The sequence below is a fragment of the Pongo pygmaeus genome, chromosome 16 (genome assembly GCF_028885625.2).
Source record: "Pongo pygmaeus isolate AG05252 chromosome 16, NHGRI_mPonPyg2-v2.0_pri, whole genome shotgun sequence".
Classification (NCBI taxonomy): Eukaryota; Metazoa; Chordata; class Mammalia; order Primates; family Hominidae; genus Pongo; species Pongo pygmaeus.
The window spans coordinates 29,334,347-29,359,316 of NC_072389.2; the positions used below are offsets into that span (position 1 = coordinate 29,334,347).

Here is a 24,970-nt window from a genome sequence, read left to right on the forward strand (position 1 = left end):
TATTGATGTGTAGATGTTCTCTGGATGTTTCAAATGTCAGTCCTTTGTTGCAAAGTTTCTCTCTCTCTTTATGCCTTGCCTTTTCACTCTCTTAAAGGTGTCTTTTTAATTAACAAAAATTCTTAATTTTAATGTAGTCAAATTTATTTTATGTTTAATGCCTTCTGTGTTTTATTAAGATGGGTCTCCACATAATGAAGGGGGAAAAAGAGGTTCTCCTGTATTGTCTTCTAAAAGCTTTATAGCTTAGTTTTTCACATTCAGGTGTACAATTTTTTCTTAAAATGATTTTCTTTTATAGTGTTATGTCTCTTATTGAAGATAGTTCATATTTTTTTCTGTATGGATACTATATACCCCGACACCCATGGCTTTGGGGGCCATTTCTGTCATATATCAAGTGTCGATGTATTCATGGGTCAGTTTCTGGATTCTTCTACCTGTGTCCCTCGTCTGTCTATCCCCAGACTTAAGGCAAGGTATCACATTTATTATTGTTTTACAATCACTGCTGATATCAGGTGGTCCTCCCTCCCTATTTTTCTTTGGTAATTGTAGGACCTTTGCATTTTGACATGAATTTATAAAACAAATTTTCAAGTTCTTTGCAACACTTGCTAAGATTCTGAGAGGTGAATTGGCATCTTCCATATTGAGTCTTCCAGTCCATGAGAATAATGTATGTCTCCATGTAATGAGATCTTCACTAATGTATCTAAACAAAGTTGTTGCTGTTGCTGTTTTCTCTATAAGTCTTGCATATCTCTCATTAGATTTGTTGCTAGGTACTTGATATTTGGGATGCTATGTTAAGCAGTAAAAATGTAAATTTTGCTTGCTAATAGTGTTTTTCTGATAGATGGGCTTACAATTGATTTTTTACATTGACTGTATTTAGCAGGCTTGTTAAACTCTCATTAATTCTGATTTATCATCAACAGATTATGCCTCTTCCCATGCCTTGTGTAATTTAATATGGCTGTGACTAGACAGTGGAGGAAAACATTCTTAAAGCTTCTGATCAAAGTGCATGGCACCCAGTGAGAGAGACAAGCAACCATCATTGTTTTATTAAGACTATGCTCTCAGTGACCCTGTGCCAGGCACGCTCTTAGAAGTAGCCCACTGTGAGCGGTAAAAGGATCTCAGGGAGCAGGACCACAGGCAGGGATGATTCATGAGACTTTTGCAAAACCTAGGCAAGAAAAGGGATATGTGAGGAACGTAGATTTCTTGATATTCCATTCCCTTTCAGGACCACAATCTCCCTACCCTCTGAAATGTTCTTCCCCTTTCCTAATTTTTCTTACAAAACTAACTTAAATATCTCTTTCACAGCAAAACTAGCTCTGCACCTTCAGAGTAAGTTGCTCTGTCCTTCTTTATTAACTTTATTCTGATCCCCTGTGGATTCCAATGCATTCTAATCCCCTACCACCCACCACGGGATAGCATGGTGTTTCTGTCTATCAATCTCCCACCCTCTAGACTCTTAGATTTTAGGATAGTGATCCCTATACTGATACTGTGCTAGACACAAAATAAGCTCACATAAATCTTGACATGCTGAATACCAAACATATTATATGCATTGATTTCATTTTTACTGTATCTCACTGACATTAAACACTGTGGAGGGTTTTTTGTGGGGGATAAGGGGTTAGAAGTATTTATTTTTATATAGGTTACATGAACCCCATGACTATTCAAGACTTACAGGTAGGTGGGTTCTCTCTTTCTCTCTTTCTCTCTCTCTCTCTCTCTGTCTCTTTCCTGAGGAAAAATTTTTCTAAAATGTAATTTGAAGTGGAAAACATATCAAATATATATTACTTGAAGAAAGAGCAATAGATATTTGATAATGAACTCAGGATATAGTGTACATATGAAAATAACATAATCACTGAAGTCCAAAGCTACTAAAACTTCAGACTTAGAGAAACAGAAATATTATAGTCTTGTTTCAAACCACCACGTCACATTCTTGGTCTCATTTTTAACAGGATAGGATATAGGTTAGGAAGAGGTATAAAAGAGAAAAGAACAAGACTGTGATTTCACAATATAATCTTGGTGAGATGTCTTGTCTATAAAATGAGGAGTGGGTTAAACCACATGGTTCCAAAGTCTCTCCCAGCCCTAATGTTCCAGAAATCTAGGCAGAAACCACATTATGCATTTGAGTGAAATACAGGGAAGGAAGGAGGGAAGGAAGGAAGGAAGGAAGGGAGGAAGGAGAGGGAGGGAGGGAAAAGTTCAGAGTTGAATTTTGTAAATGATAATAAATTGCAAGAAAAGAGACATCCTTCGTCACCTTACCTGAAGTCACACCACCCAGCCTTCCATGTAGCATAAGTACGTAAAATTGCAAGGCAAAATCTCCTCTACAACAAGACAACCTGAAATGATGATTTGGGGTTATTCATATAGAGATTTTGGACTTGACTAAAAAGCTATAAGCCCTGCAATTAGATTCACTTGGACAGTTTGAGCTAAATGATGTGCAAAGCAATTGAAAATAACACTGAGTTCACTCTCCTTGGAAAGACTCCAGTGTAAACAGTCCACTCGACTTTTTTTGGGTTTTGCAGTTTGCAAAAAGGTCTAGTCCTAATTTTAGAGCCATGTAAAGAACTTCCTATCTGGAATTACACAAAGAACATTAGCTTGATCCTAGAGATGTTTTCTATAATCATCTTCCAGAGGGATTAATAAAACCTTTTCACTTAATTGACTATTCACTGAAAACAATTAATTCAGTAACTTCAAAAATTCATTTTAATACATGTAGAACCAAATAATTATTTGGTCTCACTATGATTCACACGCTTTTGCTGAGCATATTAATCTTATTTTGAAGATCAATAGACTGGGTTTCAGAATGCCTTGGTGACTTGCAGCAAAGAAATAGCATACAGCTTTCTGATGTGCTGATGGATATGGAGTCCGTGTGGTCAGGAAGCACTACACACCAGTCCACATTCTGGCCAACGTGGTGAAACCCATCTCTACTAAGAAATACAAAAATTAGCCAGACGTGGTGGCGGGCACCTGTAATTCCAGCTACTCAGGAGGCTGAGATAGGAGAATCACTTGAACCCAGGAGGTGGAGGTTGCAGTGAGCCGAGATCATGCCACTGCACTCCAGCCTGGGCAACAGAGTAAGGTTTCATCTCAAAAAAAAAAAAAAAAAAAAAAGGAAATCTGGATATCTGATAACATTCATTCCGATTTTTGTGTCTTTTGCATGCCTGCTTCTCCCACTCTCTACCAAAGACCCTTGAAATTTAAATTTTTGGATTTGAGGGCTAATATGATATTGATTGTGCTTTTGTTTGTCATAGGGGAAACATTTGGATCTCCAAAACACAGCAAACAAAATCAAAGTGAAAAATCAGATCCTGAACTTATAACAAATAAATTATTTGAGAGTTTTGTAAGTTGTTTTGCCTCTCAAATCTTCTCAAAGATGTGATTAGCACTAAATTCGTATCACAGTTTTCTTGTTTACGATAAACTCAGGTAAGAGTCCATGCGGTAGTGTGTAAAATAAACTCTAACGATGCATTTGGTATATATCCCCCGCTGCTGTATTTGGATGTTAATTTTAAAGTACAAAAAGAAAAAAAAATGCCATACCTTCTCTAGAACAAAGGAACAAAGTGAGTTACATTAACATTATTTACATAAATTGGTGAACTCAGGAGGGGTTTGTGACATTGTACATGTTAAAGAAAAATGTTCTTTCCATATTTTCAAAGAAGACAGTCTTGGTTTTAAACAACGTTTGCTAAAAGCAATGATTGCTATTTTCCATAGAAATAAATCAACCTTTTTTTTTTTTTTTTTTTTTTAAATACAGGTATTTGCCCATGAGGGCTGTGCATTGTCATTGAAATGGCATCTGGTGACAAGCCTTAATGATCTCTTCTCTCTCACACTGTCCTTCTCTCTCAGTCCTTTGCAGGACGTCATTGAGAGGGGATTTTTTTGTTTGTTTTTTTCCGATAGGGGCTGACTCTGTCACCCAGGCTGGAATGCCGTAGTGGCACAATCTCATTCACTGCAGCCTTGCCCTCCCTGGCTCAAGCCATCCTCCCACCTCAGCCTCTAAAGTAGCTGGGACTACAGGCTCGTGCCACCACACCCAGCTAATTTTTTGGGTTTGTTTGTTTTGGTAGAAACAGGTTTTACCATGTTGCCCAGGCTGGTCTCAAACTCATGTGCTCAAGTGATCTGCCTGCCACAGCTTCCCAAGTAGCTGAGACTACAGGTGCCTACCACCATGCCTGGCTAATTTTTGTATTTTTAGTAGAGGCGGGGTTTCACCATGATGGCCAGGCTGGTCTTGAATTCCTGGCCTCAAGTGATCCCCTCACCTTGGTCTCCCAAAGTGCTGGGATTACAGGCTTGAGCCACCGTGCCTGGCTATGAGGGATATATATACTTTTTAATCAGTTTCAGATGGATCTCCTGGGGCCCCTTATTTCAGTTTTCCTAATTATCATTGTTATTGAACACTCATGATGTTGAGTGCCTTATGGCTTATTGATCCCCAGTGAGGACCTACATAACAGTCTATCAGGGATTGCCAGGGCTCAGTGTGGGATTGACTCCTTGAGAAAAAATGCAGTGCCTTTTGTGGCAAGATAAGACATTGCCATCACAAGCTCTGGTGGCTTTTAGCAGGTGCTTATCAAGGTCTTGCCATTTGCTAAATGATGATGGTGGTCAGGAATATCATGCCATTTTGGTGTTCACAGACAAACTGCCCAACATTTGATTTAAAATCCCATTTCTAACTGGCAACCTCACACAGTGGGACTTAGCTCTCAGGAGCAGCAGCAGCCGTCTAGCCAATGCTGACTAACTGATATTTTAAAGCCAATAGTTGTCTCTTTGGATCATATCTTCCTCGTTTGAGGGCTCCTTTTTAAAAAATATATGTTTATGCTTGTACATATTTTTTCTAAGTATGTTAAGATCATCTTATTTATATCAGCGCAGACTAAAAGTGGACTTAAACTTTCATTTGGGAAAATTTCCTGTCATTTGCAGATGTGCGGGCACCGGGTCAAGGTTTCCCAGCCTCTGCCTTTGTGTCCATGTTATTCTTTCCTGTGGCTGTCTGTAGAGAGTTGCCATGGCTGTCTACTGCTGCATAACCAGCTATTGCAAAATGTAGTGCCTTACATCAACCATTTCATTATAGTGAATAATTCTGTGGTTCAGAAAATAGGTCAAGGACCAGCTGGGTGAATCTTCTGTTCCGTGAGAGGTAGATGGGGTTTACCTGGTGATGTTTGCTAGTGGCTGGGCTAGTTAGGGGAGTCTGGGATGGCTCCGGGTACAAGCCTGAAGTCGGAGCTTGGAGGGGTGGGACATCCTGTGTTTGTTCTCCATGTAGCTTCTCCATGCGGCCAGCTTGGACTTAGGGTAGGTAGATATCTTAGATGATGACTCAGGGCTCCAGGAGAAAGTGTTTCCGAAGACTGAGGCAGAAGTTGCAGGCTGTTAGAAATCTAGCCTCATAAGTCACATAGCTTCACTTCCACTGCAATTTATGGGTCAAACAAGTTTCTAAGTTCATCCCAGAATTTGACTGCCATCTCCCAATGGCCAAAAAATTGTCATCATTTCTAATCAACCACACACCTTCCCAGAGATCAACTAGACCTTTTTTCATTCCTGTTCTCTTCATTGATTTGAAGTTATTCATTTTCTGGTGCTTCCCTGCACTTCTCAGCCCTTTTGTTGTTGGGTAAGGCCAGGTGACTACTTCTGGCCAGTGTGAATTCTCCACTTTGTGTGTGAATTGGACAATGTGTGTTGAGTTGGAAGATCCACACTTTCCAAACAGTCAAGGAAGTTGAGCTGATTCAGCACCTAAAGGACTAACGATCCTCCTACAGTGGAATTTATAGGGTCAAGAGATCCTGAACTCTGAACTAAACATGAAAACTCAAGAGGACTTGTGAGCTATCTTCCTTGGGATATATATGGGAACAAAGGGGTATTTGGCAGCCATAAAAATGGGTTGCAACAGTGATGGAAATTTTCACCAAACATTTTCCATGTACCCCTAGACTGCACCGTGAGTCCCTGCAGGGAGGTTATCCATTGGATGTCATTTCTCAGGCTAAGGTAGAAGAGTGGCTGTGAGCTCCCACGCCTGACCCTCCCTCTTGGTGTAGAGTGGGGAAGCCATGTCAACATGGCATATGTGCGCAATCCATCAAAGCCCCCAGGATTGGCTGGGGCACAGCAGGCAGGGCAGCTGCCTTGGGGAACTGCCCAATCTACAGTGGAATTTATGTGAATAATGAATAAAGTGCACATGGAAGCTAGAGATTGTGGATTTGACCGTCACTCGACCTTACCTCTCCAACACATAATTCTATTTTTATTGTGTTAGAGGCTACTCTTAAAACGGTAACATGTACACAGTTGATATAACAAAGTATAAAGTTAGCCATTGTCTCCACCCTCCTCCCAATAAAATAAAAAACAAAAGTGGTTTTGAATTTCAAGCTCTGATCGCCACTTACCCTCACAAGCTTATGTGTTATTGTCACCTAGCATTTTTGTTTCGTCTTTATTTATGACCTCAATATTGGTCATTTTTATCATTACTAATATTCTTTAAGACAAATATGTCTTTTTTTCAGATTTACCTATACATTTAGCAAATTTTGCTCCCTTCTTGTTGTAGTACCTGCCTTGGATTTGGGTTTTATTTCCTCCACTGAAGTAAATAGTTTAACCCTTATTTCAAAAAAAAAAAAAAAAAAAGGAAGGTAAACTTTCTAAATTTTTTGTTTTTGGAAATATTTTTATTTTACCTCCACCTCTGAAAAAAAAAAAGTTCAAGCATGTATAGAATTCTAGGTGTCAGCAATTTTCTCTCAGTGTTTTAAATATATTATTTCACTGAATTCTGTTCTCCATACCAGGGGTCAGCAAACATTTTCTGAAACAGAGAGCTTGTTTAAGAATCTACCACATGCAGACCATGTGGTTTCCATCACAGGTATTCAACAATGCTACTGAAGCATGGAGGTGGCCATAAAGACATGTGCATAAGTGGGTGTATCTGTGCCAATAAAACTGTATTTGCATAGGCAGCCATCCAGACCATGGGTTGTAGTTTGCTGATCCCAGCTCTATAGTTCAAGTTGAGAAGCCTGCTGTGAGTCTAATTGTTTCTTCTATTTTAAAGTAACCTGCTTTCGGTTCGGTTCTTTGTCTTTGGTGATCAATATCTCGGTGCGTTTTAGTTTACAAATGAGTCCTTCTCAGTACTAGTACTTCCTGAATAAAGACCAATATCTTTAATGAATTTTGGAAGAAGGGTAACTCTCACTTCTTCAAACATTATCATCCTCTCTTTCTACTTTCACCTCTGGAACTCATATTAAATGTATAGCAAAACTTCTCTCTCGACCAGTATGGTGCTCCTGTTCTGCTTCCTACTTTCTCTCTTGCTCTTCTGTGTTGTATGCTCTTTAGATATTTCTTTCACTCAGTAACTATTTCTTAAACTGTGTCTAATATGCTGTTTTATACACTATTCATTTTTTAAAACTACATATTTTCATTTCTGGAAGTTTTCTTCTTTAAAAAAACTTTGTCAAAATATTTTTGTTTTTTTAAAAAAATTCATCTTGTATGCCTTTAATCATTTAAAAAATAATTTCATAGTGTTTATTTTTCTCTATTTTTATAAAATTTTTATAACTCATGAAACAGTGTTTGTATGAAAATTCACACAAAATTGCTAGAGAGCATACAACTTCCAAAAATGTCTTGGGTTTCTGTTACGTTCAGTTTTCTAAGGATGCACTCAAATCAATGGTAAAATGCAGACTTTATGTGATATTTCATTACCTTTGGTAAAACTATTCTCATTATTTTATCTCCTCACAGTGTTAACTCTGATATCCACTTTGTGCAGGGTCTGCTGTTACTAGGACATCAGAAAACCATTAAGGCTGGATCTATGAGAGGCAAGTATTTCCAAAGAGCAGTAATAGCCCCTTGGGCCCCAGCCCCACTTCATGTATTTATTTCATTGTTTTATCATCTAAAGTTTTTGAAGGTCTAATCCTACAGTTTATTGTTTCTGTTTCTTTCATCAAGACTTTCACTATTGGTGAATTATTTTCTCCTGTGCATTAGAATTATAGATTGTGAGTTCATCATCATTAGGGTTTTATCTAAGGGAATCATGTGATAACTTATTTCTCCAAATAAGGCCTGCATTTACTTCTGCCAGAAGTCTCATGAAAATGTGGACTAGGACTATTTTGTATATTAATTGTTTGGCTTGAAAATTACTGCACTATTCTAGTAATATAAATTTGAACCCCAAATCCATGTCCATTGTAGACAGAATATTGTGAATTCTAACACAGGCATTTCTCCCCATTCAGAATTGAGACTAAGACAGACAAGATTTCAATGAAGGTGTAAGCCTTTACCTGTTTCTGACTGGATGTGTGAATTTCACTTTTCAATATCAACTTTGTTAAGGCTAAAGACACACTTCATCTCTTCACCTGGTATCAGCATTAGACCCCAAACCCTTGAATTACAAACAATAGCAGCAACCTTCCCCAGCACAGAGCGGAAACGGCCATAGCTCCTCCCTCTCTTTCTTCATTTCCTACTTTCCCTGAAAAAGTTCCTTCACATTTTTGTTTTTGTATTCGTTTTTTTCTGAAGGGGAAAATACAATTTAAAGGACGTTTGTTAGGTTTTACACAGTGACCCTTTGTGGTGGGGGGAAGCAGGATTTCCAAATTATATACTCTGCATTATTGTCAGAAGAGGAATGTGCACTTCTTTAATATTTACTAGTTCAGACTTGCTTGGGAAGCAATCTAAAGGTATAGTATAAACATGCTATTTTTAGAGATAGCAGGCCTGCACTTAAATCCATCCTCTGACTCTTTTTTTTTTTTTTTTTTGACCGAGTCTTGCTCTGTCGCCCAGGCTGGAGTGCAGTGGCATGATCTCAGCTCACTGCAAGCTCCACCTCCTGGGTTCACGCCATTCTCCTGCCTCAGCCTCCCGAGTAGCTGGGACTACAGGCACCTGCCACCACACCCGGCTAATTTTTTGTGTTTTTAGTAGAGACAGGGTTTCACTGCGTTAGCCAGGATTGTCTCTATCTCCTGACCTCGTGATCTGCCCGCCTTGGCCTCCCAAAGCGCTGGGATTACAGGCGTGAGCCACTGCACCCGGCCATCCTCTGACTCTTAGTCATCATTTGCTCTTAACCTTACTGAGCCCCAGTTGCCTCATTTATGAATCAAAATAATAATTCCCATGCTTATCACTCAGTTCAGTTGCAGGGGAAGAAAAGTTATTTTAATTATCTAAAGCAGAAAGGAATTTCATACAGAGAACGGGGCGCTCACAGAATTGTTGGCAGAGCCAGAGTGGATGGCTCCCATCTTTGCCTCTGGGACTGATGCCCAGAATTGGGGAAACAGCCCCGTGGGGGAGCTGCTGCCTTCCGGAAGCACGGTGTTAGCTGTGCTGCAGGATCAGGAAGCCCTGCACTAAAATGCAGCTGTGCTGCACCTGCTGGTCCACATAAGCAAAATCAAACCCTGATGGATGCCCCAGCCCTGCCATTCGACCTCTCCAAGTGACTGGGTGCTATTGTTGATAGATCCATAAGGCCATGCTTACCAGCAGGTCAACCAGAAAGGCAACCCCCACGTCATCCCTGCCCTCTGGATCTGCATCAGGGCTGCTTGTTGGAATCATAGATCACATTCAGGGCCCTCTGCAATGTGGTGTAGAAAAGCAGGTTCCAGCTTGCCAGCCCCTGCAAGCAGGATGCAGAGCCAGCCAGTTCATGGTGTTCTCCACAGATCTCAAAGGCCAGGCCCAGAATCAACGAAACAACCTGCACAACCTGCACAACCTGCTTGGCACCGGGCTTGGCGTGTAGCAATTGCCCTCATGTCTTCTAGTGTCTCGTGTGCTTCAACACCATCCATTGCCCAGTGCGGCAGAACTTGTGCCATCTCAGGGGTTCCTCAAGCTTGAGCACATGGGGCTCACTCACACTTGCGAACATCAGTTTCACCAAAATCTGATTGTTTTCCTAAAAATAACGTGGAGGTGGTGATTTAGAGATTAAACCCATGGTTCTCCTCCATGGGGCAGCATTACTCGGTCCATCAGACACAAAGATGAACTCAGCAACTATACAGCCACAATGTCAACCCTAAGAACCGCCATTGTGTCTGACAGGGGGAAGCATGGCTATGTCAGCACAGTGGCCTGCATACAGTAAAGAGGGCAGCAATGCCACTCCTGTGTGACTGGCACACACCCCCTCAAAGCCCACAGTGCTCCCTCATGCACTCGGCCAGCCAGAAAACTTGGCTAGACTCCTCACCTGGAGTCGTTTCTCCCTCCTGTTGTGTATGAAATGTTGCCCCAAGTACCTCAGTCTGCTAACAACCTATTCCTCATCCTGTTTAATGTGGAATTCTGCAGGAGGCTGGGGGAAAAAGATATAAGCGCTCTTGTTGAAGGTATTTGATACAAAAGAAGTGAACTAAACTAAAACGATATAAAACTTAAAATGCAATAAAACTTCTCCAGACAACCTTCTCCTGACACTGTGAAGGATATTAACAAATTATTATCAAGTAGGCTACTCAGACGATTATGCATCCGAGTGTTTTAATGTAGGGGGATGTTAAGTGGACACGAGGGCCCAGAAGTGGAAAAGGCTTCTCAATGACGCATGACTTGGGGCACTGCCTGTCTCCTCTGCGAGCCACACCAAGGCTCCCTGAGTCAGAGCTGTCACAGGGAGTCCTCTGGTTCCATACTGCAGTGTTCATCTCACTTAATCCCCACAGCGACTCTCAAGGCAGGCCCCAGCTGCTGGCTGACACCTTGATTTGTTGCTGGAGAGAGCTGCAAGTATGGACATTTTAAGGTGGATCTTATCTCTTGAGGGGCTAATAGCATACATCAGAAGTCTAGTCCCAGAAATCAATTTTATCCCTATACAAATACTGAATTGATTATAAAAAAAATGATAAAGATGTTCCAGCACTTTCGGAGGCCGAGGTGGGTGTATCACTTGAGGTCAGGAGTCCGAGACCAGCCTGGCCAACATGGGGAAACCTCGCCTCTACTAAAAATATAAAAATTATCCATTCGTGGTGGCCGGTGCCTGTAGTCTCAGCTACTCAGGAAGCTGAGGCAGGAGAATCGCTTGAACCTGGGAGGTGGAGGTTGCAGTGAGCCAAGATCGTGCCACTGCACTCCAGTCTGGGTGACAGAGCAAGGCTCTGTCTCAAAAAAACCAAAAAGATAAAAATAAGGTACAAACATATGCTTTGCAAAGATCTATAAAAGCCTTCTGGGCCAGGAGCGGTGGCTCATGCCTGTAATCCCAGCACTTTGGGAGGCCGAGGTGGGCAGATCATGAGGTCAGGAGATCCAGACCATCCTGGCGAACACGGTGAAACCCCGTCTCTACTAAGAATACAAAAATTAGCCGGGCTTGGTGGCTGGCGCCTGTAGTCCCAGCTACTCGGGAAGCTGAGGGAGGAGAATGGCGTGAACGCGGGAAGCGGAGCTTGCAGTGAGCAGAGATCGCGCCACAGCACTCCAGCCTGGGCAACAGAGCGAAACTCCGTCTCAAAATAAATAAATAAATAAATAAAATTTAAAAAGCCTTCTGGAAAAATATTCAAGATATTAACATCACAGTCTTTTTATTTTTGAGACGGAGTTTCGTTCTTCCTGCCCAGGCTGGAGCGCAGTAGCGCAATCTCAGCTCACTGCAACCTCTGACTCCTTGGTTCAAGCGCTTCTCCCGTCTCAGCCTGCCAAGTAGCTGGGATTACAGGCATGCACCACCATGCTTGGCTAATTTTGTATTTCTTTTCTTTTTTTCTTTCTTCTTCTTCTTTTTTTTTTTTTTTTTTTGAGTCAGAGTCTCGCTCTGTAGCCCAGGCTGGAGTGCAGTGGCGCGATCTCGGCTCACTGCAAGCTCCGCCTCCCACGGGGTTTCTCCATGTTGGTCAGGCTGGTCTCAAACTCCCGACCTCAGGTGATCCACCCACCTCGGCCTCTCAAAGTGTTGGGATTACAGGCGTGAGCCACTGAGCGCGGCCAGTGTCATAGTCTTTTAAGGAGTTAGGAGTTTCTGCCCACACGACTCTGGCTGTAGCCTCTTATAACAAACCTGGTGAAACCAGACTCAAGATTACGTCTTCTCTTCCTGGTAAATCTCCTGAATTCTGCCTCCATTCAAAATCAGGATCGTCGGTGCAAATTTTCTCTTTGCCAGCAGGAAGTTTTCCCGTCTCCAAAATCAGAGAACCAATGGCAAATGCCAGGCCACTCCATCCATCCTCCCATCAGCTTCTTGTAAAATATTTAAATCGGAACACGTTTGCATCTTTGCTGAGCTTCCATTTAGTGTGTCCACTGACTCTGCCATTAGTATTGGAGGCTGCACTTGTTATGGTTACAAGGCTTCTACCAGTGGCAGTGCACACGAAGCTCTGCTAAGTGAAGGACCAGCTGCTTCACAGTTGGATGTGTGGTGCAGTAAGCCGGGTGAGATACATAACTTGTCTAAAGTTTTCAGCATAAGTGTCACTCTGACCTTGACTTCAATTCTAACTAAAAATCTATCTTATTTTTGCCCACTGTGAAAACTCTCTAATGATAATAATAATAGACTTGTTGAACACATGAAAGTTTCAGCCATGAGTAGACATTTATCCAAAGAAGATATACTGTTGGCCAACAAGTACATAAAAATGCACTCAATATCACTTATCACTAATGAAATGCAAATCAAAACCACCATGAGGTCCCATTTCACACCCATTAAAATGACTGCTATAAACAAACACATAACAGCAAAAAAAAAACATAAAATATCAAGTATTGGCAAATATGTAGAAAAATCAGCACCCTTGTGCATTGCTGGTGGGAATGAAAAATGATGCAGCCACTGTGGAAACGGCATGGAGTTTCCTCAAAAAGCTGGACATAGAATTACCACGCGATCCACCAATCCCACTTTGGGGAAACATCCAAAAGAAGTGAAAGCAGGAACTCACACAGATATCTGTACACCATGTCCCCAGGCGCATCATTCACGATAGCTAAAAGGTGACTAAACAGTGGAAACAACCCCAATACCCACTGAGGAATGAATGCATAAACAAAATGTAGCCTATCCATACCAAGCAATGTCATTCTACCTTAAAAAAGAAGGAGATTCAGACACATGTTACAACACAGATGAACCTTGAGGACATTATGCTACATGAAATCAACTAGTCACAAACGGACAAATACTTTATGATTGGATTTAGAGGAGGCAGCAAGAGTAGTCAAATTCGTAGAGACAGTTGAATGCTGGTTTCCAAGAGCTTGGGGAGGGGGAAATGAGGACTTGTGTTTAGTGGGTACAGAGTTTCAGTTTTGCAAGATGAAAGGAGCTCTGGAGATGGATGGTGGTGGTCACACAACTAAGTTAATGTACCTAATGCTACTATACTGCACCCTTAAAAGTGGTAAAGATAGTACATTTTGTATCATGTGTACTTTAGCACAATTTTTAAAATAGTTAAAGAAATTAGCCTGGTGTGGTGGTGCACGCCTGTGGTACCAGCTATTTGGGAAGCTGAGGTGAGAGGACTGTTTGAGCCCAGGAGGCAGAGGCATGATGCTCAGTGGTTCATGCAACTCACCACCTTATTTGTACTCTTAGAACATCCCCTCAAGACCACTGTTATCAGTCTCACATGACAGATGAGGAGATGCATCATGCAGGCTGATGGTCCCAGAGCCCACAGCAGGACACTGGACCCAACACATCCAGACGACAGCAGAGATGACACTACCGAGAGCACAGAGGGTGGTGCAGGTGCTCCGAATGGGAACAGCAACTTGCTCCTTAGGAAATGGGCCTCAGACTCCTGTGCCTCCAGCCCTGAGACCTGAAAGGCCCTCCCAACAGGGTTGGAAGTGGGTAGGGAAGCCATTTTACCATTTAGAAACTATGAGGCATAGTTGCTGAAGTTTCCAAGCATCTCATTTCTGCTGTGAAATAGCCATTCAAGAAGGAAAGCAGAGGTGGAAGTTGCAGTGAGCCAAGCCGAGATCATGCTGCTCCAGCCTGGGTGACAGAGCAAGGCTCTGCCTCAAAAAAAAAAAAAAAAAAAAGAAGAAGAAGAAGAAAAGCTGTCTGCATGGTAAATGCTGGCAGTCTGAACCTTGCTCTTTATGTGTCATGCCAGCAGACAGACAGCTGAGCTTCTGCTCAGGTAACTTGATATTTAATGAGTGTATATTTCTCCTCTTTGGCATTTGCCTTAAAGTCCTAACATTAATTACATGGTGTGATTTTATTCACCCAAGAAATGCTAACCGATTAACTACTATGTGCAAGAAAATCCTAAATGGTAAAAATTTTATATCTTATTCTTAAGAAATCTACATCCTCCTAGATTTGAATTTCCATCTTCTCTCTGCATTCTCTTTTAGGTAGACCAGATAGAAGAGACATGAGTAAGGATGGCATCTAAAAGGCAAACCAAACAGAACAGGTTCTGCACAGCCAACAACCAGTACTTAAGAGTTTAAAATGTGAAATTATTCTCTGAGGCCAGGCATGGTAGTTCACGCCTGTAATCCCAGCACTTTGGTAGGCCGAGGCAGGCGGATCACTTGAGGTCAGGAGTTGGAGACCAGCTCGGGCAACATGAGGAACCCATGTGTCTATAAAATAATACAACAACAACAAAATTAGCCAGGCATGGTGGTGCACACCTGCAGTCCCAGCTACTTGGGAGGCTAAGGTGGGAGGATGTCTTGTGCCCAGGAGGCCCAGTCTGCAGTAAGCTGTGATTGCACCACTGCACACCAGCCTGGGTGACACAGTGAGACTCTATCTCAAAAAGAAAAAAAAGGCTGGGGGCAGTGGCTGACGCCTGTAATCCCAGCACTTTGGGAGGCCGAGGCGGGTGGATCACTTGAGGTCAGGAGTTGGAGACCAGCTCGGGCAACATGAGGAACCCATGTGTCTATAAAATAATACAACAACAACAAAATTAGCCAGGCATGGTGGTGCACACCTGCAGTCCCAGCTACTTGGGAGGCTAAGGTGGGAGGATGTCTTGTGCCCAGGAGGCCCAGGCTGCAGTAAGCTGTGATTGCACCACTGCACACCAGCCTGGGTGACACAGTGAGACCCTATCTCAAAAAAAAAAAAAAAAAAAAAAAAAAAGAAAGGCCAGGGGCGGTGGCTCACGCCTGTAATCCCAGCACTTTGGGAGGCCGAGGAGGGCGGATCACGAGGTCAGGAGATCGAGACCATCCTGGCTAACACGGTGAAACCCCCGTATCTACTAAAAATACAAAAAATTAGCCGGGCATGGTGGCGGGCGCCTGTAGTACCAGCTGCTCAGGAGGCTGAGGCAGGAGAATGGTGTGAACCTGGAAGGCGGAGCTTGCAGTGAGCCGAGATCACGCCACTGCACTCCAGCCTGGGTGACAGAGCGAGACTCCATCTCAAAAAAAAAAGAGAAGGAAAAAGAAAAATTGTTTGCAATTGTTTCCAGCCATTGTAGAGACTCTTAAGGAGATTTCCCTTTTGAAGTCAATAACAACAACAACAGTAGTAATACACCTGAGGACGGCTAGCAGGGAAGCGTGAAGCATGGTTAACGTCAACACAGGAAAACAATTTCCTCCATGATCCGTCAAAACAAATGAACTTAGAAATAGACACTGTAAGAGCCCAAAATACTGAAAGTATTGGGGTGAGAGCCACACTCTAATGTGGGAATCCCGTGGCTGTAAGGAAGCCTCTTTGGAAGTCTTGCTTTCTGCAAGTAGAACTGGTGGGGGTAAATGTGAAATTGGTGAAGAAAGAGGTGATCTGCCATTTTTGGAAGTCTTTAATTGCAGGCCAGATTCTGAGTAATGATACCCTGTTGCCCCACCAATCATGAGATATTTTTAACCACAAATTTATTTTTATCACTTTTGTTTCAGCCATTTCAATGGGAGGAAGTCATCTTTTGCGTCCTCTTGTGATCTTCTGTGATATGTTTTGGAGAAAATAGCTTAAATGCATTTCACACCTATAATTTTATGGCTTGGAAAGGACCCCAGGCCTTGGCAGACCCGGTGGTGAGATCCTGTGCTGACGAGCCCGTGGTCACCTGGGGTCCTGCTTCCGCAGCCAGGCTGACGTGGAAGTGACTGCATTCACGTTTCTCCCACATAGAGACACTTGGATTCCTGTTCTATTTGAGGCTCATGGAAGGTTCCAAGGGTGATTGATATTCCCCAGCATGCACATGGGATCTCTTTTCCATCTCTTTCTATGCTACCATTCTATCCATTCTCGTGCCCACTCCGTGATTTATTCTTATTTATCAAAGGCAGATTTGCATTGCTGTTTCTAAAATGCCATTTCTTTCAACCTAAGTTACCACCCCCACTGCCTCTGCCACCTTCTGATTGTGGGTTGATTTGCGTGTCTCCACGTTCACTCACACGCCTTATCTCATCAATCCTTAACTGGGGTGGGCTGTTAGTCTCTTTTATTATTAATAAAAGTACAGTATTATTATTTCTCTCCTTATTTGATGTATTATTTCAAACTACTAATAGTTATAGGGCACCTATCAGCTTCTGTCTTTATAATGAGCATCGGAAGTTCAAAGATAAAAAAATATCTCGTGGAGTTTATATTCCACCCTTTCTTTCAGTGCCGTAGCATTTGGTGAAAATAAGCATGGCTCTGCTTCTCCTCTGTGCAGGCTCTCCCTGCTCCCACACAGAAGGCACAGCAAGCAATGTGGCTGAGATGGGCCACCTGCCTGGAAGGGGCATGGCCCCGTCATGGCCTTCCAGGATCCTGGCAAATCTTGTTTCCCACGTACAGCCTATCATTTCCTTCCCGTCCAGGAACCACTTCCCTTCACAGTCACCTGGAGCATTACGCAAAACCATCCCACCTTGAATAAGTGTGAGCATCCCAAATGGCTGTAGCCTCCCTTCTCTGGGCATTCCTGGGTCAGCCTGTTCCCCACAAACCCAACAGGAACTCAGTTTTTCTAATCCCTGTACTTTCTTCACCTTCCCACTGAGCAAGCTTAGATTTCGTGATTCACCACCTCCATCACATATCTCCGGTAGCCTCACCTCCCTTGCTGCTGGTCTGTCTTCCTGTCACACCAGCAGACACACACACTGCACCAAACATCTTTGATTTCCGTACTCTGAAGCTTCAACATCTGGAGCCCTGCTGACCCTGCAGGGACCGCCCCTCCCAGGGCTAGCTAATTCTGAGACAGGGTAAACAACCTGCCCGTGGGTGTGCTTTCCAAATATGAATGAGCCAATCCCAGCCATCACCCCTAACCACGTCCAGCCATGACTGGACTGTCACACTGGGCCACCATCCCCTTTCCCACATCACCCCAGGGCTGGGTACCAGACAACAAGGGAGAGTCTCTAGGCCCCAGACCCCACAGAGACTGTACTCACAACCGAATCCTAAACCTGCTGACCCTGCCTTGCCTGTTCTTTCTCACTAAAAGTGCAGTAAAGGTTTCCATCCACAGTACTCCCCTTGCCCTCTGACTCCTGGCTGCCCCAGTGCTTCTTTGTCTGGCCCCCACCAGCATGCAGCATGGCATGTTCCCCCCTTGGGAACTACAAATCACAAACTATCTTTTCAGTGGCAACCATCTCCAGCTCTGCAGCCTCATCATAGCTGAATAATAATAAAGCCTGTAAGGCCAAGGCTGGTGGATCACCTGAGGTCAGGAGCTCCAGACCAGCCTGGCCAACATGGTGAAACCCCATCTCTACTAAAAAAATACAAAAATTAGCCAGGCATGGTGCACGTGCCTGTAGTCCCAGCTACTCGGGAGGCCGAGGCAGGAGAATTGCTTGAATCCAGGAGGTGGAGGTTGCAGTGAGCTGAGATCAAACCATTGCACTCCAGCCTGGGCGACAGGGTGACTCCACCTAAAAAAAATAAATAAATAAATAATAATAATAACAATAAAGCCTGCATTTTAAAAAGCAGACCACCACCCCAAGAAAACCAAGTGTCTCCTTGCCAGAAACTGGCTTGGGAGCAGCAGGGCGATTCTGAAGAAAACCACCTAATAAGGCTAACTGTGTTCACAATGAATTTACAACGACTAACAGGCTTAGCACTCCTGCAAACCCCACTCACTTCTGCCAATGACACTAAGGCAAGGGCTTTTTCAAAACTTCTGCCTCTTCCCATGCCTCCCACCTGAAGGAAATAATGTATACAGTGGTCCATTTCCAAGACAAAGTGCCTTGAATGGGCTTAGGTCAGCAAACTACAGAAGAAAGAGGATATATTAGGCCTCTGCTTGGATAGCAGATGCCTGCTTGTCAGACTTCCCCTTCTTCCCCTTCTCCCGCTCCTAAGTTGTCCTCATCCGAACCAAAGAAGTTTAGTCTAAGATAAAACTTTACTAATCTTCAAGATAGCTCATTTTGTCTGTTCTTATCAGCCTGCCCAGCTACCTAGGTCGTAAGTCAAATACTTGAAGAGCCCCTGAGCTAACTAGGATTGCAATGCATTGTGGGCTGCAACAAAATGCAGCAAGACAACCCTAAAGAAACACCTAAAGCCTCTACCCAACAATCAATAGATGACGCCCAGGAAGATTGTGACCTCATAGTAGTCAGCCTATGAGAAACCTGGGGAGGGACCTGCACGCTAGGGCATAAATTGCTTGTTAAAACTATGCTGGGTATGCCTTCCCACCAGACACCTGATCTTACAAGACTGTCATTAAAAGTCTCACTTCTGCTGTTCTCTGGGTCTCTGCATCAATTCTTTGGGTTTGGACGGCTGAGTTTGTTTATCACACACCTGCCTAACTTCCCCTCGCTGCCACCACACTTCCTACTTGACAGAGAACATAGAGACCACTAGAGGTAAAGTTGTCCCTTTCCCCTCACCAAGTGTTCAAACCTGCACGCATCTGCTCCTGGTCTTCCTATTCTCCTAGAAGGATAGGAGAGGCTCTCCTTCTCCTGGACACAGCCTGGCCCTCCACGAGGGGCTTGGCTTGCTCTCCGTCACCCTCTCCATGCAATCCCAGCACAGGTTTCTTTTTCTCTTCAGATGGCCCCTCTTCCCTCTAATCAGGATCGCCATCTACAGTGCAAGCACACTTAAGCCCCCATGCCCATGCATCTGTCACCCGGCTGCAGGGGCTCTGAACACACGGTCTGAAGGATTTAAAGCAAATCCCAAACGTCCTATCAACGCATCCATAAATAGTTCAATATTTATCTCTCAAAGATTAGGATTTCTGAAAAATACTACCAAAATACCTTATTGCACCCTAGGAACTTAACAAAAAGTTCTTAATTGCATCAAATATCTACTCAGTGATCAAATTTTCCTAATTGATCATCATTTTCCCCAACAGTTGGCATATATGAATTAGACATCAATATTTATTTAATAGGCCTAATACTTTCAGTCTATTTTAATCTATGACATTCCTCTGGTTCATTCCGTTTTGTTTTTGTGACTTACTTGTTAAAGAAACATGGTCATTTGTCCTGAAAAATTGCCTGAGTTTTTGGATTTGGCCAACTGCATCTCCCCAAGTGTTCAACTTGTTCTTCTATTTTTAAATTTCCTATAATCTGCTAGATCTTAGATGCAAGTTTAATTTTTTGGAGCGAATACTTCCTAGATGATGCTGTCAAGTCCCTAGGGCTCAGGAGGCATATTGTACCTGATCACCATTCTTTTTGTCAGTAAAGATTGATTATTTGATTCAGGTGTTGCTTCTATCAACCCTGTATGATGTTTCCTTCAGCCTTCAACTAATGGTTTGGAAGACTTAAATGATGACTAGATCCATTACCTTATTTAATAAGAAGATGAGCATATCTTTTATTTATTTATTTATTTACTTATTTATTTATTTTATTTATTTTGAGATGGAGTTTCGCTCTTTCGCCCAGACTGGAGTGCAGTGGTGTGATCTCGGTTCACTGCAACATCCATCTTCCAGTTTCAAGTGATTCTCCTGCCTCAGCCTCCCAAGCAGCTGGGATTACAGGTGTCCACCAGCACGCCCGGCTAAATTTTGTATTTTTAGTAGAGACGGAGTTTCACCATGTTGGCCAGGCTGGTCTTGAACTCCTGACCTTGTGATCCACCTGCCTCGGCCTCCTAAAGTGCTGGGATTACAGGCGTGAGCCATTGTGCCTGACCAAAGATGGCCATATCTTAATCATATCATTTCTTCAGCAATTATTACTTAGATTTATTCCACACAAAGAAACTTTCATAATCAAATATTTACCTACCCTAAGGCATGGTTTGAACAAGAAAGGTAGAGTAAATATTTTATTTTTTTCAAGTCTGTTTTCAGAAGAATGAATTTTCTGCATTGTAAACAGCTTTTATTTTAAAGTTTTGTTATAATCCCATCTTTGATGTAGTTTGGTCCCTTGCCTTTTGACTCTGAACTGCCTCCTCCGGCCATCAGCCTTGGATGTGGATATCAACAAGCACAGTTGGTTCCCTAGCACACCCTCTGACAGCCCAGCTCTTTCCTAGGTCTTGGGAGACTAGCCTAGTCAGTGATCTTCTCTTCCAACGAAAGAGATTTTCATTTTTATACAAGGGTTCATGCTAAGTTACCTCTCCCTGATGGGTCAACCCAAAGCTGGAGTCTGCAGAAGTATGTGAGGAGTCCATATTGAAATACCTGGGCAGGCCTTTACCTGGACTAAAACCAGGGGTGTGCAGGAGCTGGCTTGCATAGGCTCATAGGAGGTGACTATGAGTACCTCTCCCAAATTCTGTCTGCAGGGACAGCACTGTGGTAGCTGGAAATCAGCCAAGATGGAAGTAATTACACCATGAAAATTGGCAAACACTACAAATCAGAGCTGTTCTTCCCTAGAGATCTGCTATTAAACATTTACTGGACACTCCTGCAAAACCTCCACAGGCCACCCGACAGCAGCGTGGGTTTCTACCTACCTCTGATTTTTCTTTCTGTTTTTGGTTCCTGGGAATTTCCATTTGCTTGTTTCAAATTGGCTGTATTTTTACATTTAATGACATACCAAATTCAGAATGCATTTGTTATTGGTAGCAGGAAAGAAGGCCTTCCCAGTGTGCCACGTTGTCAGAGACACCTCTAAGCCACAGCGAGAGGGTCTGGGGGTTGATGGCCTGTGGGTTGGGGAGGAAGTGGCTGAAGAGGGCCGGGAGTGTTGGGGTACTGGGGAATCATCTGTCTGCTGCTCCCTGCACACAGGGGTTTCCATGACGCCCTGACCTAGTGGCCTACATTCAGATAGGTTTTAAAGTTTCAAAAGACAATAGTAACCACACAGCATGGAGAAAAGCGCTGGGAAAGGCACCAGAGAGTGCGGAGTCCAGCTCAGGATACACGGGAATCTACCATATGGTAAAGGGAGCTTTGCAATCAGTGAGGAAAAGATAGGTTAGACCTCAAATCATTATTTTATTAAAATAATTTCTAAAATAAAATATTTAACTCATTCCTTGCAACAGATAAGCTCCAGATAAAATACATTTTAATTTAAAAAAATTATAAAAGTAAAATAATACAAGCTAATTTAGGTGAATATTTTAATATTATTTTCACAAACAGTCAACGTTTAAACACTGACACATCATCAAAGCCAGAAGCTATAAAGAAGGACATCAATGGGGTTTATCTATATAACTTTTTAAATATCAATTTTTTTTTTCTCATGGATAAGATTAAGACAAATAGCCAACTGAGTTTAAAATATCTATAGGCCAGGCGCGGTGGCTCATGCCTGTAATCCTAGCACTTTGGGAGGTCAAGGCAGGCGGATCATTTGAGGCCAGGAGTTTGAGACCAGCCTGGCCAACATGGGGAAACCCCGTCTCTACTAAAAATATAAAAATTAGCGAGGTATGATAGTGTGCACCTGTAATCCCAGCTACATGGGAGGGTGAGGACTGAGAATCACGTGAACCTGGGAAGGCAGAGGTTGCATTGAGCCGAGATGGCACTATGGTACTCCAGCCTGGGTGACAGAGCGAGACTCCATCTAAAAAAACAAACAAACAAAAAACCCCCCCAAAAAACTACAGTATTATATGGATTGTTTTCAACTTTCATTTCAAAATTATTCTAAAGTTTATGAGACAATAGAAAATAAAACTTTGAAAGAGAAAAACGATACAGAACTTGCATCAGTGCACATAAAGTTTATCATGAAGGTACAATTACAAAAGTATTATTCTGACACAGAAATAGATTGGCACCCAGTAAAACTGCATAAAAGGGCAGCTACTGAGCCCACTGTACCCAGAGAGTTATAGGTCATAATTTCGGCTGGTGGGGAAAGGAAGAGTCATGCAATAAATGGTGCTCACCCAATTGATTAATTCCAAGGAGAAAAATTAAGCTAGATTTCTCTGTCACAAGAAACACTAAAGTTGGCTGGGCATGGTGGCTCATGCCACCACAGAGCAGGCAGTTGGGGGTTGGGGGTGGGGGAGGCAGTGAGAGGTGAAGCCAGCTGGACTTTTGGGTCGGGTGGGCACTTGGAGAACTTTTCTGTCTTACAAGAGGATTGTAAAATGCACCAATCAGCACTCTGTAGCTAGGATTGTAAAACGCACCAATCAGCGCTCTGTGGCTAGCTAGAGGTTTCTAAAATGCACCAATCAGCACTCTGTAGCTAGCTAGAGTTTGTAAAATGGGCCAATCAACACACTGTAAAATGGACCAATCAGTGCTCTGTAAAATGGACCAATCAGCACTCTGTAAAATGGACCAATCAGCAGGACATGGGTGGGGACAAATAAGGGAATAAAAGCTGGCCACCCGGAGACTGCAGCAGCATCCTGGTGGAGTCTGCCTTGAGACTGTGGAGTTGTTGTTGTTTTGCTCTTCACAATAAATCTTACCGCTGGTCTTTCTTTCGGTTTGTGCTATCTTTAAGATCTGTAATACTCAGTGCAGAGTTCTGCAGCTCTGTTCTTGAAGTTAGCGAGACCACGAACCCACCGGAAGGAACCAACTGCGGACACAGCAGAGAAAGAAGGCAGTCAGAAGTGGGTAAGGATGTGGCCATCAAAGAGTACTGAGTGTTAAAAATAAAACCAAAAGTAAAGGAACAGTGTAGTTCTACGATTTTTGCCTAAAAATCTGTATTTGCAGCGGGGATTTTTACAAAGCGTAGGAAATAAAGTGTCCACGTGATACGAGGGATTGTTTTTTGGTGTTGAGTTGTGATTTTAGTATCTTCGTGTGGTGTTTTGTACGACGTTTTGAGTACATCTTTTAGGTAAACAAAAATGGGTTTCTGGGTTTGCTTTATAACTATATGTTGAACATACATCCTGAGACCCTGTCATGCTGAAATCAATGAAAAACAATAGAAAAGTTAAAAAATATATTTTAAATGGGGAAAATCATTTCTGAAAGTGCAAAGGCCGCAAAATTAGAAAACAGGGACCAGATTGGCAAGAGCATGTAGCCCCGCCCCCTTCCTCAGGGCGCTTGCGACCTCCGGGGATGCAGCCACAGCGTGCTGAGGCTCCAGGCCAGGGACGTACCCAAAGGGTACAGACCGGGGCGGGGACCTGTCAGGAACGAGCACCGCAATCACAGGCTCGCTTGGGGCAGGTGCTCTGAATTCATCGTGGCCTGCTGTCTCAGAAATCTCCAGGGGAGCATTTACCTCGAAGTCCCAGAATGATAGTGGTCTCCGGCCAGATTACCTTAGAAAGGTCATGGTGAGCAAAATAAGCAGGAATGAGTAACCGGAAAGAATAAATGTGTGTGTCCGTGTTGATGATTTCCAAAAATACGAAAATTTTAATCATGTTTACAGGTATGTGTGACAAAAATTTTTTTCAAAATACGTATAGCTTCAAAATGTAGAACTCCCAATTCTACATAGTGGTAGCTCTAAACTTCTCTCAGAAAGGGATAGATCTAAACCATGACCAATGTAAATGCTTCAAATTCACAATCCCCAGGACTGCATTTATTCAGGAGGGCATATGCTTTGCTTTTGAACACACATGTAATTTTTAAAATAAATTATTATCAACCACAGAGGCAATCATAAATTTCAAGAAGTTAACACCATTAAAACCACATTTATTTTCACAAAGCAATAAAATTAGAAAACAAAAAAACATTTACATAACTTTTAATTAAAAATGAAATAGAAGTAGAAATTGCAAAACTTTGTAACTGAATAATAAATAAGAGCGCCTCTTCAATCCTGTGAGATAAAGGAGGCAAAAGGCACTTTGAGAACCATTAGTATTCTTACATGCATTAATTAGGTTCAAAGATGCATTAAAAATAAATTAAGCTTTCTGCTCAAGAATCCAGGAGAAAGAACAGCACAATAAACCCAAATAAATTAGAAGAAAATTAATAAGGAGAAAAACAATTTAATTCAATAAACTAAACCCACACACATAACTTTCAGATAATCAGCACCAAAATAATATTTTATGAAATCATCAATAAAACAAACTTCGAATAAGTAGAATAAACAATAGGAAAGACATAAGTAATATAGAAAACAAAAGGTACCCAGCAGGGCCAGGCGTGATGGCTCATGCCCAGGATCCCAGCACTCTGGGAGGCCGAGGTGGGAGGATCCCTTGAGCTCAGTAGCTTGAGACCAGCCTGGGCAATATGGCGAAACCCTGTGTCTACTAAAAATACAAAAATTAGCGGGCCTGGTGGCAGGGACCTGTAGTCCCAGCTACTTGGAAGGCTGAGGTGGGAGGGGGCAGAGATTGCAGTGAGCCAAGATCATGCCATTGCACTCCAGTCTGGGTGACAGAGCGAGACTCTGTCTCAAGAAAAAAAAAAAAAAAAGCACATAGCGGTGC

At 42.7% G+C, this 24,970-nt stretch overlaps 1 long non-coding RNA gene across 1 annotated transcript; it reads right to left on the minus strand.

Moving 5' to 3' along the window:
• Positions 1-1,041: 1,041 nt before the first annotated feature.
• Positions 1,042-21,293, minus strand: LOC129014585 (uncharacterized). Its single transcript, XR_008494249.2, has 6 exons — positions 21,083-21,293; positions 20,821-20,925; positions 10,418-10,522; positions 2,320-2,399; positions 1,718-1,789; positions 1,042-1,195 (listed from the first exon to the last, which is right to left on the minus strand). It is a non-coding gene; the product is annotated as an uncharacterized LOC129014585 (long non-coding RNA).
• Positions 21,294-24,970: the final 3,677 nt, after the last annotated feature.